Source organism: Dermochelys coriacea, chromosome 27, assembly GCF_009764565.3.
Source record: "Dermochelys coriacea isolate rDerCor1 chromosome 27, rDerCor1.pri.v4, whole genome shotgun sequence".
Classification (NCBI taxonomy): domain Eukaryota; kingdom Metazoa; phylum Chordata; order Testudines; family Dermochelyidae; genus Dermochelys; species Dermochelys coriacea.
Window position 1 is genome coordinate 6,732,875 of NC_050094.1, and position 21,775 is coordinate 6,754,649.

General features: G+C 38.6%; 1 protein-coding gene across 6 annotated transcripts in view; it reads left to right on the plus strand.

Moving 5' to 3' along the window:
- Positions 1-21,775, plus strand: part of TANC2 (tetratricopeptide repeat, ankyrin repeat and coiled-coil containing 2) — a 702,178-nt gene that overhangs the window by 258,019 nt on the left and 422,384 nt on the right. The window contains exon 1 of one of the 6 annotated variants that reach the window (XM_043503353.1): positions 2,324-2,558. The exons of the other annotated variants lie outside the window; for them this stretch is intronic. The gene's annotated coding sequence lies outside the window, so the exon portion shown is untranslated. Of the gene's footprint in view, positions 1-2,323; positions 2,559-21,775 lie in introns of those variants that run through there. 6 annotated transcript variants of the gene reach the window in all.

Here is a 21,775-nt window from a genome sequence, read left to right on the forward strand (position 1 = left end):
AAGGGAACTATCATGAGAAATAAATAACTAAATCTTCTATTGCAGGTTAATCTCTTGTATCAAGGTAAACTGCAATCTAATGGATTGAATACTGGGTTGGGCGTGAAGGGACCTAATGTCTGTTCTCATTTCTGTGGCTTTTCCCCTGTCTGATGTTGGAAGTCATTTATTATTTATTATTATTTGTATTACCATAGTGCTTATAAGCGCTCGTTGGCACAGTACAAACAGAACAAAAAGTACAGTCCCTGCCCCCAAGGAGTTTACAATCTAATTGTAGGACAAGAGACAGCAGATGGAGAGAGACAGGTTGGGGAGTACAAATAAACAATGGGACAGCACTGGTGAGCATGACAGGCAGTGGTCTGTGCATACGCCAGCCTAATGATTGTCAAGTTTTTTGTAGGCATCACAGCACAGGAGAATTTTGAGAATGGATTTAGAGGAGGACCATGAGGTAGCTTTACTAATGTTTATGAGGAGAGCCTCGCAAGAAGGTGGGGCAGCGTCGGAGAAAGCACAAAGGTGCTTGTTTGAAAAATTAGCTTCTGCCTGCCTTAGTTTCCTCATCTGTTAGAGTGTGTCTGTGTGTGTTTTGGGGATAACACATTTGTAAAATGCTTTCAGATTCATGAATAAAAAGTGCTATATACATGTTAATAATATAATTTTTTCACTCTAGATCCTCCATTCTTCATCTCATTCCATCTTCTCCCTCCACAAAAAAAACAAAGCACCCCAATAAGCCTTATTTTATAAATAAAGCATGTAATTATGTTTGGGAAAAAAATTGTGTTTGCACATACATAAACCACTTACACAAACAGATGTGCACACAAAACACTTGTATATGTAACATGTACCAATGGTATTTTTTCTTGAAGGATTGGGGCCTAGACTATGATCTCTTTGAATAAGGTACTTTTTCTTACTATGTACAGTGCCAAGCACAAAGAGGCTGTGATCTCAGTTGGGACTTTTAGGTGCAGCCATAATAGAAATAATAAATAATAATAAATAATAAATAATCACAAATATACCTAAGTGGGGACAAATGAATTTTTTTTAGTAATCTTTATTCTCCCTGCATTCATTCATTTGCCACTGTTTGCTTTGTCATTCATTGTGTCTTGTCGGAATTATAATTTAGGGACAGAGAACTTACTCTTTTGATCTGAACACTAAGCCACCTACCTGCATACTTTTGAGTATTGTAAATGATAATAAACAATAATATTGACTTATCCAGGAGTTCCTCTATTCAGCCCAAGTCAAATTAAATTTGGGAGTAAGTCCATAAGATATGAATAATATTTTTCATAACTATAGCAGGGGTCGGATTTTACATCTTTTGTGATGTAATGTGGTCCTTTACATACATCTGCATGTAAAATTGTTACCTTTATCCGAGCCACAGTAGAACTTTTTTAAAAAAAATTCAGAATTCTATTTAATTTCTTTTCCTAATAGGACTTTAATTGTTGAAATATATCCCTAAGACAAGTTAATTACAGTAAGTTACTAATGAGTATATTTTAGGGAATAGATGAGGAGAAGAAGAACAAGTCTAGCGGAAGAGAAACAATATGGAACTTTTTAAAAGGTGGCAGGCACTAAGTGTGGCAGTTACTGAGCTGACAATATTTAGATTAATTTGCAAGTTAACTTTCTCCTGCAATTTTCAAAAAAACCAGCAAAAGAACCTCATTGATTCTCTGGTTACAGTTTGAGTAACCTTTCTTTTCTTAAAGAAGAATTCGTATGATAAATGGGTGGAGTTAGGTTTATTTATAATTTGCTGCTGTCCTGTATGCCAAATTTCTATTTTTTCCTTCACTAGTTAGAGTGGCTGCATATTGCAAACAGTGGTGGGTTCTCCCCTAGGCAGATGGCTTGCTCTATAGGGAACTTTAGCATAGAGAACATGCAAAAGTACCAAATAACTGTTCAGTCACCTGATTCAGATTATTACTAATACTGCACGTGTTTGTGTGTGTGTGTGTAGATATCAAACATATATATATATAATGAAAAACTGTTTACAATTTTATTTTTAAATGCTAGTAATTAAGACCAGCAAAGTGAGAAAGAATAGTGTTAATATGCCATAGAATTATTTGCATGGTAGGATTTATTATGTTTGAAATCCTCATTTTCTGTTTGAGTCTAGCCTTCGTAATGTACTTTGATTTAAGAAATTTCAGTGTATATTAAGCTGTTTAATATGAAAGCTTGTCTCTAAATCAAGATTCTTGCATGAACATTTTAAGAAGTGGTATTCTGAGCAGGGCATGGGTTAATGAAAAGTGAAAGTAGAGCACAGACATGCTGCTGAGGAAGCATTAAGTTGCTCTCTGCAGCTGAAGTGTTTTACGTAGGCACCTGTGGGTTTCATTGCGTTCAATATACAGACTGCAGTATGAGGCAGGCACTGACTCTGCTGACTCCAGTACACTCCTTCACTGCTGTTCTGCCTGTTTCTTGCTGTCCAGAAGACAGACAAAATGGTGCAGTGTGTTCTGGGTTTAGAAAAAAATAATCTTCAACATGATCCAGAGGTGGGTTTGTAACATTGAGTGGGAGAGGAGATTATGTTAGCAAGATTAAGGGAGTGGATAGAAATCAGGATGTATTATGTTTTCCTGTCTGTTTCAGAATGCATTTGTGGGCATTTGAATAGTGATATGTAATAGTATATGGATACACACGGATTGTGTGTTGAGATTTTAAAATATAATATGTGTGTGTGTGTGTCCATGTGCCTCCAAGTGTATGTTAAAATATTTATAGCATTTTTAAAGAAACATTTATTTTCATTTTAATACTATGGATGTGTCATCTGAATAATTTGTTTTGTAAGCAAATATATGTTTTTTCTTTTTTTAACTATCACAACTTCTGCCAGTTTCTCTTTTTTTAATTGTTTTATTATATTATAGAGCATTAGTAGAGGATTCTGAGATGACTTAGAAAATCAGGGGAATGAACAGTAGAGTTGACACTTCATGTTTTATTGATGACTGTAAAACACTGTTAGTTTCGCATTGCAAATAACTAGACTTTAAATTATTACCTTTTTTAAAAAGACAAATGTTCGTAAAATCGGCCATATTGCACACAGTGAGGGAGAGGGTAAGGAATTGGGACAGGAGTCATTAAGAAACGAAGGACACAAATACGAACGTTTAAAAAAACCTGTCTCTTACTTTATGATCTTCATTTATATCTTTCTTATTTTTAAGCCTGTATAAAAGCGTAGACAGTTAAGTCAATCAGAATAATGTTAAAGTGAAAAACATAATATCAACAAAATTTGTAGTTTCAATACAGTCTGATCAGAATAGATCTAATTATACATTATAATCTCATCATTGTTATGTGGCTGGAGATTTATAACTTTTCAGTTTTTAAAAATATATCTAGATTTCTATTTAGCTTTTGATGTCTGAAATACCTGTGTTAACATACTGCTGATTCTCAAGCTTTGTTCATGGGATGCTGCTGATTTTAGAGTGTAGTGAAGGGGCTGGATTCACCAGCCACAGCTGGGTGTGCACTTGACAGTTTGGGCTGAAATGTGTTAATAGTGTAGTTCCCCCTCCCACTCCCCTCAAAAAAATCATTCACAGAGCAACATTTTCAGCAGTGGTGCGTTATCATGGGGAAGGGCGGGGGGAGAATAGAGGGCAAGAGGGCATGTTAGTGTTTAAAATCAGGGAGCCCCTTGTCTTCAAATTAAGGGACCATGCATATACACTTCAACAGATAGCTAAGCATGTAAATGAAGTACACAGCCACCTGTGCTGTTATTGCTTAGCTCTTTGGACATGTGTATGCTTGCATGTTTTTCGAAATTCAATTATGATATGACTTTGTAATGAAAATCCTGTTTTTGTTGGGTGAGAAAATAGTATCTAACCAGGAGCTGAAATACTGTATTTTAAGGGATACCTTGATATTTATTTATTTATTTTAAGGGTTAAGCATTGACATTTTAACATTTTACTTCAGTTTTTCTGTTTGTTTCATTTGTTTGTTAATGCACTCTTCTGTTTTGTGCTTTTATTGTACGTGTACAATCTCCACCCCCTCTTTATGATACCAGAAAAACGTAGCTCACGGCACAAGGAAGATCAGTCTTGATGTAATAGTACTGTGTATTTCATACTTTATATGTTTTGTAACATTTTCTGGGAAGGAGGAGCACATCTCCATTTTCCTCTTATGGCTAAATCGCCAGTATTGCTCTTCACAGATGTCACTCTCTCATAACTGACATGAAATTCAGAACAACGTATGAGACCTATAGATGCCAAAAAGAGTAACAATATGCTTCAGTATGTACTCTAGTAGTTATAAGGGACTTACTATACCATATTCTTCTACCTCTTCATGTCTCTAGAATGTTACATAACTCTGACGGAGCTTTGCAGATGAAACAAAGGAATCTGATTGGCTTTTTTACAAGGTATAGCACTAGTGAGAACCATTCAACCTATATGCTTCCACATCTGTTTGGAGAAATTATAAGAGCAGAAACATTCTGAAGTGAATATTTTAGTTACATGAATGGTGGCTGTTAGATATTTCCTTTGGATTGCTATATCTTCCAGCCAGTCATTATTCTGTAATCAATAAGTGATCTGTAATTTGCTTGTTAATGCTTAACTATAACATACCACAACATTCTAACCAGTGCTTACTTTGTGCCAGGGCTGAGCCCCAGCATCTCTAGGCTTGGCAGTTCATAGCCCAGGCACCTCTGGGCTTGCTACGTCAGCTATGAAAGTAAAAAAAAATTGCTTGAGCCCCAGCACCTCTTTCATTACAAATTAAGGACTGATTCTAACATACTGTACAGTAGCTGATTATACTAGATAAATGATTTGCCCTTATAGATGTGTTTAAAACAAAGGTAAAGGTTTTAAAATCTCCCTTAAGAGGAAAAGTTTACATTTTGTCTAATGAGAATAAAGAGAATCACAGCTTCTTCAGATTTTGGAAATATGACATGGTGAAGAGTTTTATATTGAGGTCAGAAGATTACTTGAAAAAAGCATTGGCCACCAGCCTCAAAAGTGTCTTAATTTAGCTGTAGAAATGTGTCATGTTGGCCTTCAGGGACACTTTCTATGAGAAAACATAATTGGCATTCAAACAGCAGGGTGTTGCAGTCAAAACAGGTGGAGAATTGTTTTCTGTCTGATGCTTATTAGGGACACCCTTGAGAAAAGAGAATAATGCATGCTAGCCTTTACATATTTATTATTCATGGGTAGCTGCTCTAGTGAAATACAGTTATAATTACTTAACCAAATGTATGCCTTCTTCCCTTTAATTTAAAATATTTAAAAGGTTAGCTATACTCTGAAACTATGTAGTGAGAGTATTTTTCTGTTTGAAACCACAGTAGTTCAATCTTTGTTTTATTGCAGTTGAGAGGCTACAGTGAATATATGTTAGGTATATTAGTAGTGAAGATTTAAAAAGAAAGGATAAGAAATCTTGCTGAGTCAAGGCTGGTAGAGCAGAACCAGAAAAAAATGGAAAAATCAGGTAGCCGCAGCATATGTACAGATATATTCCCCATGATAAAAATCAGCCATTACTGGTACAGTCTGCTTCTCAGCTGATTTTTCTAAATTATCTGATATGCTAATAGAGAGGCAGGGGGGAGATGGCTGGTTGCTAGTGTTAAATGCTGAAAACAAAATGGCTGGTGGATATTAGTGCTGCAAATTGCAGATAAGGAGCTGGCTGCAATTAAGATTTTTTTTAATTGAAAGGGAATTAAACTAAATAGAATTATTTGACTAGCTTTTGGGCCAGATGTTATTGAGATGGCAGAAAGGAAAACAATTTTTATTAAAGAAAATTTAACAAATCTTCAATTGCTCCTTAAAAACAAAGTTTTTTATTAAGAATTAAATGCTAGATAAATTTTCAGCTATGCAGCTAGAGACTGCTATTAGTGTTGTTTGAAGGAATTTTGTTAAGAATAGTTGACCCAGACTTTAGAGGTACTGCTCTCTTTGCAAATGTACAGCATGCTGTATGTAATTCTTTAAATGAAACACTTCAGTGCTATTTTTTTTAAGTTGACACACATAAGAGCCCTTTCAATCAAAAAGTGTTGTTGTATGTGTTGCAAGAAAAGCTGTTTAGATCAGGAAATATATTTCAGTTTCAAGCTTCCCAATGATTTTATTCATGAAGGAGGAACGGAGGACTCTATGAAATAGTGTATTTTTAAAGTTATAGGTCAGATTGTGTATATGGGTTTGCACACATTGGTTTGTCTTCCTCCTGGACAGTGCTCCAATGAGGGGAAAGTTTCTGTGCCATTTGGAATATCTGTTTTCACTTTGGAGAATTGACCTTTCTGCCATTGTGAACTGGATAATAAAAATGTTTTGCAGTATTGGGAGGACTAGTTGGCTCGGTAGATTAGAAACTGGATGTTAATCCTTTCATATTTAGGTACCATTATGAGTCTAACCAAGTTTGACTGTGACCAAAAATGATTTCCATCTGATAGCTATTTAATGGCCTGCTGTATTGGAATTGAATTGATAATCTTTGTCTGGATTCTAATGGAGAATTTCAGCCTCACAAAAATACCACTGCAGTTGGTACTAACTGGCCCCTTTCTTGGCAGTCTCAGCAGAGAAGCTAATGTTAAATGGTCAAGAGATTGAACCTCTCTCTTATTGGTAGAAGTGTTCCTTCTATGTCAAGTTAATGTATGTTGTGAGGTAGGAGCACTGCAAATTGCCAGTGGTATATAGTGGCTGTTCTATGAATACGTAAAAGATGTTGGTCTTGATGTCTATTACTCTTGTGCCTTCACAAATGCTAAATTCACTACAAAAGGATTTAAGTGCTACGGTATTTGCACATCTTACATTTTCTTGTCCCCCTTCAATTTCAAGAAAAATAAGTATAGTGTTCCCTAAGAAAAAACAAAATCGGCAGAGAATCATAAATGAGTTTACAAAAGATCCTATATCCATCCCACTCTTAAATCTTTACCAGCCATGGAATTGTAACTTTAAGGCTGACGTGGTCATCTGTTTCATTGCTTTCAGAATATAAACTGAGGTGAAATATTTTCATTTAAATTTATTCCGTCAAGCTATAACATCTTTGATGTTATAAAGTAGTGGCTGTCTGTTCAGGTAAATGTTACACCATTTCATTGCATGAATTCTATTGCAGATAATGTGACATGTTTGGGTGACGCTGCAGACATTAGTCCTGTTTATTTGGCAGAAAACATGTTTACATCAAAATTGTGTATGCACATATACAAATTCCTCATTTGTAATTATTAATTTCATTAGGATAAAATAAGGGGCATGTGTGTTAAAGAAGAGGCAGAGCTTGAGCCAAGACTTCTGAAAGTGCACCCATTAGTTTTAATGGAGCAACAAGATGTACCAATTGAGTCAAATCACTGCCCTATCGTAGGCTGTACAGTGAGCATGCTAAGGCTCTAACCCTGCAAAACAGTATTCATGAGAGTAATCCTTACTGACATTATCAGTTCCTCTGACCTCAGTGCGACTGCTTGCATGAGTAAGGATTATTTGCATGAGCAAGGTTTTGAGGAACCTGGTATTCAAAAGGAAGGAGGATAAAGTCAGTTGTCTTGTGTTTTACTTCATGAAGCTGGGGGCCTGATTTCATCAAAGTTATTCCACTGTCAACAATAGGGTATGGTAAATTGGTTGATGCTAAAGGATTCAGTGGACTTAATTTCAATTGGTTTATGAGAGTTGTGGTTTTGTTTGGGGAAATAAAAGTTACAGATCATATTTTTTTAGACAGAGTACTGCTAGAACAGTAATTATGACCTTAGAATCACTTAAACCTGTTGATTTCCTTATTTGCACTGATCAAAAATCATTGTTCTTTGTTGGTATATGCAACATTCCTCAAACTTTATTTAAATATTAACTAGACATTTTTAACTTGAAACACACTATGAAAACTTCTAACATCTAGATTAACAATCTAAAGGATACTGATTTATGGTTTAAAAATTCATTAATATTTATGAAGTTGTTACTTTAGATTAACTTTGTTTCCATATGACAACATATATTCATCCAGGCTTTTGGCAGAAGCCTTTTACAGTCAAATAATAAGTTTAATTATAAAAGGTTATTTTATCAGAGAGTTATTGTTAAAATAGGGTGCCTCTTGATCCAAGTGCTGTTAGGTCAGATAAGTAGATTCTAAGGTTATTATGATCTCACATGCTGTGTAAGAGTAAATCAAGCATAAATCATCCTTAAAATAATTGCAGGGTAAAGCCAAGCAAGAGATCTTGCAAGTTTATTGCTGCTTTGGTTATGATGCAGGTGGTTATGCAATAATTGATCAGAAAATATCAGGACAGGGGACTTGAACAGTAGACACCCTGCATTTTCAAATTATACTTGATATTATTCTGAAAGAATTTATTGATGAGAAGACTTACATCTGTCAATGCTTTCTGCATTAAGGACCAAATATATATAATCTTACTGCAGAGATGCAAAGTTTAGCTCAGATTAACACAGAAAGCTTGTGGAACCATTTCAAAAATAATGAAATCAGTTTGGTCTTGAAGCTTGATAATAGTACTCTGTTTAGTGGCTTCTCTAATACTTATTTAGTGTGTGATATGATGGTGACAGCACGTAGTACTATCTCTATGAAATGAAAAAATTAGTTGGACAATGTCAATATAATGTATTAAAATGTCATTAAATAGTTAACTTTTTATGTGAGCAATGTTATCACTTTTTTTCTTTGATGCAGATAAATTACAGGTTGACCCTTTATGAATTACACCTTCCTAATGCAGGTTTTACTACTGAGAATTGTGCTGTAGTTCTCCCCCCTTTTCAGATGGGTTTGGGATGTGCCACATCCCTAAAAGCATCGACAAAGCAATGTCCTCTGATACTATGCACATTTGTTCAAGTGAACCCACACTTGGTGCAAGCATATTTTATATAAAGGATTGTCCCGCTACCACCCTCACTTCCGTTTCTGCTACCATAGGTTGCATTTTGCTGAACCATCACTTGTGTATTTATTACTCTTTTCTGTTTTTATAGTTTGTAGATTATATGTGGTTTCAGGGGACAAATAAGTAATTTAATATCAATAGTTAATTTTTAGAATAGGTAGGTCTGTACCATTGAATGATTCGATGCTAGTTATAGTCTGTGCCACTGCCTGATTCCAAGATATTCCTTGTCCATTCCATTCTCTGTTATAAAGCCAATTTTCCTCGTAGTCCTGCATTAAAAAAAATCAAGATTCAAATAATGTGCACTTTGTAGCAATAAAATGTCCCCAGTGGATGAACACACCAGAAGCTTTAAGTAGTTAGGAGAAGGGTGCCTGTTGTATCATATGGACTAGAGTATTGGAAGAAGGGGTGATTGTGTTTTGGATTCTATTGATCTAATCATAGATGTTAGTGCAAATTTATGTTTCCTTGGATCCCATACGTTGCCTCGATTCCAGTTTGGGAAACAGTGACCAGTGCTTTACTCTTTAGGATAAAGTGATCTTTACCCTGAGTTCTTTCTTAGTATCTTAAGGTTCTAGGAGAGTAGGATTACCTCTAAACTCTCCTGTCTCCAGTCCACAAACTCAGATTTAAGAGCATCCAGAGTCAGCCTTTGTGCCATTTGGACTGGGATCAGAGGTTCATCTGGTTGGCTTTTAAATCCATGTCTCCCTTCAAGGCTTCTGGGGCTCATGGCATCCTGCATATATGTGATTGCATTTAACATATCTGCAGTCTTGGTAAATATCAATTACAATACATACATGATTATGCATCACTAAGTTCAAGAATCCCTCTTCTGATGGATTGTATTTTCCAGTGTCCTCCAGGGAGTCATATTTTCCAGTCTCTGTCTGCCGTGGTAGGAATGGATGTTGCACACCTGACCTGGGCAGCACCTCTGGATAATCTTGAGAGTCATGCTATGTTATGGTAGCTCCAGATGTCATTGCTTTCTAGTTTGTTACCAGACTGATGGCACTAAGAATTGTGCTCAAAAGAATGTGAAGGTAATGGAGAAAATACAATTAGAAAAGTCAAGTATAAGTGATTATCTTCTTTTCTTATCATTTCACTTAGTTGTGGGAGAAGCAACTAAACTATCCAGCATAGTTGTAAGGCAGTGTTATCAGTTTATCATGAGTACAAGGAGTGCTTAGGGATGGCAGGGTAAGGAATGTGAACAAACTGCACATTTTCAGAATAGAAATGTTGCACATAGCTATTAAACTTTTTCTTTTAGGATGGGGGGGGGAAAGGAAAGGAATGTTTGCTCAAAATATTCCTGTTGTAAAAGTGCTTTAGTGGTCCATAAAATACTGCTTTTTCGTTGTCTCAATTGGTGTTTAATGACCTAAATATCTCCATTGCTAAACTGGGTTATTGAAAATAAGTTGATTTGTGTAGTTTCCTCAAGAGGATCTGCAAGATGAGCAGTGACTCAGCATGTGTCACAACAGAGCTGTTACATGATCAGAATATGCTACTGCAGTGAATATAGTTTATTTTATGTCATGCGCTGCCATTGTCCATTTTGCCTTGATACATTTATTTCCTTTTTTTTAAAGTTGGTTCTGAATACTGTGTTTGGAACTACAGACACAGGAAAAGGCATTGTCCATGCACCAAACAATTCGACATTAAATTACAGTTCAGTTTTAAGGTTGTTTCAGTTCTGCATGTCTTGCAGTTAAAGTGTGATTTGAGGAAGGATTAGCAGGAGGAAAGGGAGGTCATTTGATGCACAGGGAACAAGAGGCTGTTCCAGGTGTAAGGAAAAGCATGGAAGATGGTGTGAAGATTGCTGGGAGAAGGATGTAAAGTGGCTGGTTGGGAAGGAGGTGCATACTGTAGGGAGTGGGAGGGATAATAGGAGGAAATAAGCACAGAGATGCAAGCAGAGGTACAGTTTTATGCATGGCTTTAAGATTCTTCTTTAGATTAATAAGAAAGCAGTGAAATAATGAAAAAAACTTTTCCCAGGCACTCAATGAGATCTGCGTATATTTTATCAACCCTCCAGCCCAACATTTTCTGCATCAGTTCAAATGTAATTTTTTTCTAAAGCTTGAAAAGTGGTAGAACAGTCTCTTCCCTCTAAACTTGAAGTGATTCTACAATTTTAATACATTTAAAAATCATAGACTCGTAGGACTGGAGAGGACCTTGAGAGGCCATTTAGTCCAGTCCCCTGCACTCAAGGCAGGGCTAAGTATTATCTAGTCCATCCCTGACAGGTGTTTCCTAACCTCCTCTTAAAAATCTCCAATGATGGAGGTTCCACAATCTCTGTAGGCAATTTATTCTAGTGCTTAACCACCCTGACAGGAAGTTTTTCCTAATGTCCAACCTAAACCTCCCTTGCTGCAATTTAAACCCATTGCTACTTGCCCTAGCCTCAGAGATTAAGGAGAATAATTTTTCTCCATCGTCCTTGTAACAACCTTTTATGTACTTGAAAACTGTTATCATGTCCCCTCTCAATCTTCTCTTCTCCAGACTTAAACAAACCCAATTTTTTCCATCTTCCCTAATAGGTCATGTTTTCTAGACCTTTAATCATTTTGATTGCTCTTCTCTGGACTTTCTCCAATGTGTCCACATCTTTCCTGAAATGTAGTGCCCAAAACTGGACACGATACTCCAGTTGTGGCCTAATCAGCATGGAGTAGGGTGGAAGAAATACTACTTCTTTGAGAGATGTCCCTGTGGATGCTCCACTCCAGGTGTTGGTGCACCCCTGCGCCTTCACTTGGAGAGTTTTACAGCAGTGCCGATATGGATCGCGCACACATGATGCTTGCCTCACGCAACATTGACTATTGAAGTGTCATGTGCATGACCCGGACCCCTCAGTTACTTCTCAACCATCCCTGGCCTGAGACGGAGCTCCGTAGTCCCGTTCATACCTAGTTTTTCAGTCAGATTAGTTAACAGTTATTTAACAAAAAAGAAAAGAGATTGCTCTCATTGGTGCCAAGTGCACTGCGCCTCAACACTTATGATACCATGGGCACTTCCAGCACCATCCACAAATCGGCTGCTGCTGGCACCCACTGCCCCGGAACCGAGGCGAACAGCTCCAAGTTGCCAGCCTCCACCACGGCACTGCCGGCACCTCTGACGGAGACGGCACCGGTGATTGCTCCTGCCTTGGCACCACTTCTAAAGACCTCTGGAACCACAGTGCCAACACCAGTGACATCAGCACCCACGCAGCCCTCTGCACCGATGGTGCAGATAATCCTTCTTTCCATGGCACCCACAACATCGGTGCCGCATTTTTTCCTGCACGATAGGGATTTGTTTGTCTCATCCACTCCACAGTCTCCTCTCTTTGGTACCGATGTTTCCCCAAGACCATCAGCTCCACATCAGCATCTATCTCCAATTCCATCGCGATTCTCCAGTGACGAGGGCGATAAGGCTGAAGGGGTATTCTCCCCTCACCACTCTTCCCCCATCAGAACACCCATGACCGCTGCACCACCCAGGTTCCTATCATCCTATGACCGTAACATCCCTCCCTGATATGGACACCCATGGCTGGGGCCTCCAATGCCCTACCCAGGCCAGTGGCCTTATTGGAGCCCTTGGGGGTCATGTAGAAGATGTCACAGCAGACGCCCTAGTCCTCATAGGGAAGCGTCAAAATCCCCATCTTTACCCTCACACAGCTTGGAGGAGGACATACAGGAAGACCCCGTGGCAGAGCAGGCAGTAGATACTGCCTCAGACACCTCACCACTCACAATTCCTCTTCTCCTGATGAGGCTATAATGCCTCCACCACCGACAATAGCAGATGATTTTTCCCAGTTTCAGGACCTGTTTAAAAGAGTGGCTGATGAACTTAAGATTGCCCTTGAGGAGGTGTCCGAAACGCCGAATGAATTAACCAGCATCTTACATATTTCTTCCTCCTCTAAGATAGCATTGCTCATCAATGCTGCTACCATGGACCCAGCAAAAACAGTTTGGCAAACACCAGCCACAATTCCGCCTCCCAGTAAAAGGGCTGATTGAAAATACTATGTCCTATCTAAGGGATCTGAATTCTTATTTACACATCCAGCTCCTAATTCGCTGGTGATAGCGGTGGCCAACCAAAAGGGCAAGCAACAACACTTCAGATCCACCCCTTCGGACAAGGAAAGTAAGAGGCTAGACCTCTCTGGACGAAAAGTCTATGCTTCCTCTACACTCCAGATCAGCGTGTCCAATTATTTGGCCCTACTGGCCAAGTATGACCGCAAAAACTACACTAAGTTTAACAATTTTACTGATAGACATTCTGGAAGCAAAGAGACAACAGTTCAAAGTATTAATCTCCAAAGGCCAAACTATTGCCTGCATGACGTTGAAGGCTTAACTAGATACTGCCGGCACTGCAGCCAGATCCAATGCCACAGCTGTAGTCATGTGGAGGGCGTCATGGTTCACATCTTCCACATTCCCCCGTGAAATACAGAAAACAGTGGCAGAACTCCCACACGGAGAGAAGCTGTTTGCAGCTAAGACGAATGAGGTCCTTCACACTATGAAGGACTCGCGTGCCACACTCCAGTCTCTTGGTATCCATACACCTGCCATGAGGAGACGACAGTACAGGTATCAACCATACCAATGGCCCAGATATCCTTCCTACACTCAGCAGAGACAATACGAGCAGCAACAACAACAGAGGCAGAGGCAAAGACAAAGGCCACAACACTGTCGCCCACCACCAGCAACGGCATCTCAGCCTCCTCCTTCCAATAAACAAATTTGAAGCTTTGGTTGAGGGGCCTAGAAGACCTCTCGCTGGTTCCAACACGTGGTACTATCATCCAGCTCTTTGCAGACTGTTTATGCCCCTTTTACACCAAGGGGGCAGCTATTACCACCGACAAATGGGCCCTAGAAGTCATCCACTCGGGCTATACCATCCCTTTCCTTACCATACCCCTCACCAACCCTCCCAACCAGTCCCTCTTCAGGGACCCCTCTCACGACCTATTTTTGCTCCAAGCAGTAGACCATCTCCTCCAATTGGGGGCAGTGGAGTTGGTCCCCAAACAACACAGGGGAAAGGGGTTTTACTTGCATTACTTTTTAACTCAGAAGAAAAGTGTGGGTTGGGGGGGAACCAATTCTTCACCTCAGTCGACTAAACAAGTTTGAAAGGAAGCAAAGATTTCAGATGGTCATCTATCATACCAGCGCTGGAACAGGGGGACTCGTTTTCAACCCTCAACCTCCAAGATGCCTATTTTCCTGTGGCCTGCCATAACTCTCCTCACCCCCTGTCCCCCGCCTCTGCCCCCCTGAGCACGCCGCATCACTGCTCCTCTGCCTACCTCCCAGTGCTTAGGACTTTCCAGGAGGGAGGGCGGAGAAGAGGGGACGCGGCGCGTTCAGTGGAGGCGGTGGAGAAGAGGCGGGGCTAGGGTGGGAAGAGGCAGGGCAGGGGCGGGGCCTCATGGAAGGGTGGAGTGGGGGTAGGGCTGGGGGCACAATGGGGGGCTTTTGTATCTTTGTATGAAAAGGTGTCAGTGATGCAGCTCTTGGGCCAATGCACTAGTCCTCATGTGGCCCTCGTGGTGATTCGAGTTTGAGATCCCTGCTGTAAAGTGAGGCCATTGGCAGACCACAGATAATTTTATCATTCATCATCCTTCTTCTGCAACTAATTTGCGTGCAACAATTCTTCTGGCGGTAATGACTTAGTGGTATGAGGGAGATTGGGCACATGTGTCAAGAGTTCTTATTTGTAAACTACTTGGCCCATGTGTCACTTTACAGATTCTGTGGCTGCATGCTAGCTTTGGGTATCAGTGTGTGAAAGGCTACCTATGGCGCTGCTGTCTTTACTCCACTGTACATTTAGGCAACACTGGCAGGGGAACTGAGGCTGGAGTGGTGGGGAGCATTTAAAGCACAGAGAAATTAGGACTCAGGGACTGGACTCTCCCTGACGCTCTCCAATCCAGCATTTTAATATACCCCTCTAAGACAACAAGTCAGTTGAAGATTAGATTTGCCAGTATGCTTTGGTTGCTTTGTGCTGTTTTGGCAAAGCAAAACATCTGTTAACCCATCTTAAATGGCTGGTGTCTTTGGCTGCTTTGGTGTATTGGTGAATCTGCCCTTAAAAGTTTTTTTGTTTTTTAAAATATGATTTAAGATTGATAGTGTGTATCTTCAAATCATTAGGAATATCACATGGTATTATTCTCTTTGCATTTCTTGTTTAGTGTTCATGTATGAAATTTAGGGCTGTCAAGCAAATAAAAAATTAATCGTGATTAATCATGAGATAAAAATTAATCATGGTTAAGCACGAGATTAAAAAAATTAATCACAATTAATTGCAGTTTTAATCTCACTGTTAAACAGAGTGATTAAATTCCTTTTAAACTCCTTTTACTGAGCTAGGTGGGCTCCCTTCAGCTGATTGAGTCCTTGTTTGCAAGGGAGGATGGATTTTACCTTAGACACTCCGGATGCATGTTAATTTTGTTTTCAGTTAATCGCAGGCGTTAACTGAGATTATTTTATAGCCTTAATGAAATTCCTTCAAACTATGGAAATTCCCAGGCAAAAATTATATTAAGAGAAAGTGATGAAGGTTGAATGTGTGTGTCAGTGATTTAAGGTTTCAGAGTAGCAGCCGTGTTAGTCTGTATTCGCAAAAAGAAAAGGAGTACTTGTGGCACCTTAGAGACTAACAAATTTATTAGAGCATAAGCTTTCGTGAGCTACAGCTCACTTCATCGGATGCATTTGGTGGAAAAAACAGGAGAGATTTATATACACACACACAGAGAAACAATGGGTTTATCATACACACTGTAAGGAGAGTGATCACTTAAGATAAGCCATCACCAGCAGCAGGGGGGGGAAGGAGGAAAACCTTTCATGGTGACAAGCAAGATAGGCTAATTCCAGCAGTTAACAAGAATATCAGAGGAACAGTGGGGGGTGGGGTGGGAGGGAGAAATACCATGGGGAAATAGTTTTACTTTGTGTAATGACTCATCCATTCCCAGTCTCTATTCAAGCCTAAGTTAATTGTATCCAGTTTGCAAATTAATTCCAATTCAGCAGTCTCTCGTTGGAGTCTGTTTTTGAAGTTTTTTTGTTGAAGGATAGCCACCCTCAGGTCTGTAATTGAGTGACCAGAGAGATTGAAGTGTTCTCCGACTGGTTTTTGAATGTTATAATTCTTGACCTCTGATTTGTGTCCATTCATTTGCTCCAACTCCTCAGACAGAGACAAACACCTACAAGATCTCTATCATGCGTTCTTACAACTACAATGCCCACCTGCTGAAGTGAAGAAACAGATTGACAGAGCCAGAAGAGTACCCAGAAGTCACCTACTACAGGACAGGCCCAACAAAGAAAACAACAGAACGCCACTAGCCATCACCTTCAGCCCCCAACTAAAACCTCTCCAACGCATCATCAAGGATCTACAACCTATCCTGAAGGACGAGCCATCGCTCTCTCAGATCTTGGGAGACAGACCAGTCCTTGCTTACAGACAGCCCCCCAATCTGAAGCAAATACTCACCAGCAACCACACACCACACAACAGAACCACTAACCCAGGAACCTATCCTTGCAACAAAGCCCGTTGCCAACTCTGTCCACATATCTATTCAGGGGATACCATCATAGGGCCTAATCACATCAGCCACACTATCAGAGGCTCGTTCACCTGCGCATCTACCAATGTGATATATGCCATCATGTGCCAGCAATGCCCCTCTGCCATGTACATTGGCCAAACTGGACAGTCTCTACGTAAAAGAATGAATGGACACAAATCAGACGTCAAGAATTTAACATTCAAAAACCAGTTGGAGAACACTTCAATCTCTCTGGTCACTCGAACACAGACCTAAGAGTGGCTATCCTTCAACAAAAAAGCTTCAAAAACAGACTCCAACGAGAGACTGCTGAATTGGAATTAATTTGCAAACTGGATACAATTAACTTAAGCTTGAATAGAGACTGGGAATGGATGAGTCATTACACAAAGTAAAACTATTTCCCCATGGTATTTCTCCCTCCCACCCCACCCCCCACTGTTCCTCTGATATTCTTGTTAACTGCTGGAATTAGCCTACCTGCTTGTCACCATGAAAGGTTTTCCTCCTTTCCCCCCCCTGCTGTTGGTGATGGGCTTATCTTAAGTGATCACTCTCCTTACAGTGTGTATGATAAACCCATTGTTTCATGTTCTCTGTGTGTGTGTATATAAATCTCTCCTCTGTTTTTTCCACCAAATGCATCTGATGAAGTGAGCTGTAGCTCACGAAAGCTTATGCTCTAATAAATTTGTTAGTCTCTAAGGTGCCACAAGTACTCCTTTTCTTTTAGTGATTTAAGGGTAAGGGGAAAAAAAAGGGATATTATAATTATCCCAGAACCATTATTAACCCTGGAAATTCAGAGTTAAGCTTAAACTAAAAAAACAAAAACCAAATACATTACATAAGAAATGCACAATTAAGCCACTCAAATAACCTTAACTTTACCCTGTAATGACGTTACAAAGGGGGAAATACAAAAAATCCAGCCAGCCTAATATGCCTTTAAAATCAAATTAACCTGATCTGGCATCACACTGAAATACCTTAATCATAATTATGTTGTTACTGCACTACTACAGCAGAGTTAAGTTGTTCTGGGTGCCTGAACTGTGCATTTCTTACCTCAACATGTTTTGATTTTTTTCAGAAATGTAATTTCAACTTAATTTTTGGTTTTGGGATAAATACAACATCTCTATAAAGTGTTTTACCCTAAATTACTGATACTCTCAAGCTTAACTCCATTTTAACACAGTTTTTATCTGCAAATTAAAAAGGGTACTGGTTAGAGTAGTACAGTAATTGGGGTTAAGGGTTTACTAAGACTGTCAGACATCAATATTTGATGCATTTCAATATTTAAACATCTCAGTAAGATAATTTAAGAACCATTGGATGTTATAAAATTATTTCTAGACAGTTTATAATGTATCATATCCAACCAGTGTGAATAATAATGTTTTTGAATAAATGTGTTATCGAGATATTTTCTGTATTCATTCTTTGTTTAAAACATCACAATGATTACACACTAGAAATTGATAGCCAGGTGCTTATATTTTAATATTAATGGATTTAACATTTAACTGTTTAATTGCCAAATATATTTAATAATTTCTTATTATGCATGTGATGTTATCAAATTACTTTTTAAACTTGCTTTCTACACTATAGAGAAATGCAGGCTATACTTGTGTGCTACATTGTCCATAAGAATGAACATCCCTTTTATACTTGCCCATTCAAATGTATATTAAAGGAACATTAAGGTTGCAAAGTCAAGTGTTCAAAAGTTAGGAAATTCCAAAATTAGGGGAGTTTGTCCATTCTTAATATACCTCCCCTTGTGCATATGAATTATGATACAGTCTTTAATTACATGATCACATACTATTTTTTCCACAGGATCCTTGTCTCATTCAGTGCAAGGATGGACAGTGCTCACTGAATAAGTAGCTATTTAAAAATCTGTTTTCTCATCCTTGTGCAATGTGTGGCCCCAGGCTGTATTAACTTTACGTTATTCAAATGCTGCACTTAATTTCCTAATAGGCTTTTCTGTGGCGCTCATCATTATAGTATCTGAGTGCTTCACAAACACTTTTCAGAACCCACCTGTAAGGTAAGGTAGTATTATCCCCATTTTACAGCTGAGGATACCAAGAATTAGGACAAAAGTGTCCACTAATTTTGGATGTCCAATTCGAGATGCCTAGGACCTGATTTTTTCAGAGTATTAACATTATATATTCAAAGAAATCTTCTGTTGACTTCAGTTGCAATTGTGAGTGCTTAGCACTCCTGTAAATTAGACTCCAGGGTCTCAAGTTGGGCATCCAGAATTTGAGGAACATATTGTTAGTGACCACCTTGAAAAATATTGCTTAAGTGACTTGCCTAGCCAAAATAGAAACTTTTTCATAGAGGTTAATTAAACACACTATCATAACTTATATGCACAAGAGAGTCAAATGAAGGTTGCACTGGAAACCTTAGATACTGGCATTTCCTAATGTTTGATTGCTTGACTTTGCAACTGCAATATTTTAACAGGTTTTTTTGTGTGTAATTTCCTAATTTTTAGAAAAGCAAATTAAAAAAAACCTGAAATTTAATCTTGTGGCATCATATTGACACCCACATGGTTCATCAGCAGGATTGAATCCTTTAGATCAGTGGTGGGCAATCTGAGGGCCACACGTGGCCCGTCAGGGTAATCTGCTGGCAGACCGCCAGACCATTTGTTTACATTTGCATGGCCGCCCGCAGCTCCCAGTGGCTGTGGTTCGCCGTTCTCGGCCATTGGGAGCTGTAGGAACTGATAGAAGTACTATGTTAGCCTCCAGCAATTGCAGAGATGTCTGGCAGAGCTTCGGTAGCCCTGAGCTGGAGTATGCACAGTTATTCTATGGGGATGGCACATGCGTAATCCAGTCACATGTCAGAGTTGTGAGAGGCTAGAACAATCTGAATGAGGACAAAATCTGCTGAGTTTTCAGTTGTGTAGTTCTAACAGGTCTCTACTGAACATATGCCAACAGATTTTTCAAAGACTTATAAATATGACCAAATTTGGGTACATTTTCACAGGAGGTGAAAATGACAAGTCCCTGACGCAAAATAAACCCATTGCCAAATTTCACTTCTGAGCTGCAAAGTGTGGAGGCACTAGAGCTTCTCAACTAAAAGTTTGTGAGAATTTAACATAGGTAAGCCAACCTATTTTTCATGAAACTTGTTCTTAAAAAAGCCTCTGCTGAACCACTTTTGCTGAAACTGTCCAAAAATATTTAGCCTGAGGCAGACACCTGGCAGGTAAAATTTCAGCCCAACCATCTTAAATATGGCAAAGTTATAAGCAACTGAAAACAGGATCTTATAAAGGGAAAATATCAGGCAACTTTAACTATGGCCTGAACTACAAGCTCTACCTATAATAATAGACAAATAAAAGTGAAATGTAACTTGGTCTGGCAGAACTCTGTTTCTTTAATTACCTGTGAATGTATTTATTGAAATATTATGTGTGGAAGATTAAGTGATTTTAAAGTTTTGGTTCTGTCTACGGGACACAGTTCAATTGCAAGAATGGACAAAAATAAACTGTCATCATGTCCATTTCTGTAGACATCATTAAACGTTTCATTTGATATCAATGTATATAAAATACAGAAACTACTACATTGGAGAATTGTTTATAAGGAAATTAGTATATTTAACAGACAGAATGTTTACATGCTTTTGAAATCACTTCCCTTATATATATAAAATATTTGTCAAAACACTCTTACATTTAGAAATAGGAATTCAAAATGCATTTTCCAAAAAGCAAGAAATTTCATTCAAAACCTGCCTCAGTTTGGAGCTAGTGTTCTTTCTCAAAGGCTGAATGAAACAAGAAGAACTATTGATTGCTGACAAGGGGTGTCAGCAACGGTTTCAGTTGAAGAAAGTTACAGTTTAAACCAGTTCAGAAACTTAACTCCATGCTGGCAGTTTTTTCCACTATAAATGCCTTGATTCTACAATTAATTTGCATATAGGCACACCACTTCATCCATTCAGAATCCTGTTTACTCCTGTTTACTCCTGTTCTGGGTTTTTTTAAGTCAGACCACTAAGGCATCTCCTTGCAGGGTTAAGGACTCATTACTAAGGAAACAGAATTATTCACTTATTATTCAGCTTATTATATTCTTATACTTGAAAAAAAAGGATTGTAGATTTTTCTTTACATATTTCTCTTTAAAATGTTGAAAAGGTTTTTGCCTTTTGGAAATGGATGTAAAATTTAACCATTAAATATGATCAGTTAAAAACAAATTGTACAATCTTCTCTTTTACAGAGTTACAATGAGTTGATCTGATTCAGTGCAGGGCTTGACACTTGACTTATCCCTTTTTGAAAGCTGCATTATCACCTTTTTAATTTAGGCCTGACTATTGATGCTTGCTACATGTGCAATTAACAAGTAACTTGCCTGTATTCCTGCTATTAGTCATAAGCAGTGACACATACTTACATCACGGGAATCAAAATATTTCTTGTGACGCAAAGGTTTTGTTAAGATATAGATAAATTTGTCTGTATCTATGGAATGAATTTTCGTTGCCTAAGGCTAATGCAGATTATAATCTTACCATATGACAGTTTATTTTCCTGTTTCTGTTTTATATATGTCTGGTTTTGTGAAAACCTGCAGATTTCTATCTGCTTTACAGTTTTACCTTTGTAAGACATTTCCTTATTGGCTTGATTCTAAAAGAGATAAGAGGGAGTGGTAGATTTTGAAGAAATCGAATACATTGTTGTGGTGTTTGCAATTTGTGGTTGCAAACTTAACCTTAATGAATAAGAAGGAGAAATGGGCTCCCAGTAGGGACACTAGACCTTGGAGTGTGTTTTCCAATGGAAGGATTTCCATTTGAGGCTCAAAGGAAAATAATCTTTTTATCAAGACAGTTCAGTGTTAAGATTATAATGAGTACAAAGCTTTTTTCCTTAAGTTCCTAGAGTGAAGATAACCCTGTATTATACTAGTAAGTGTATTTCTCCACCTCCTGACCTAAGTTCCCTCTAAGCTGAGTGGCTGCACAGCAGCCTATTAAGCACTGCACAGGTA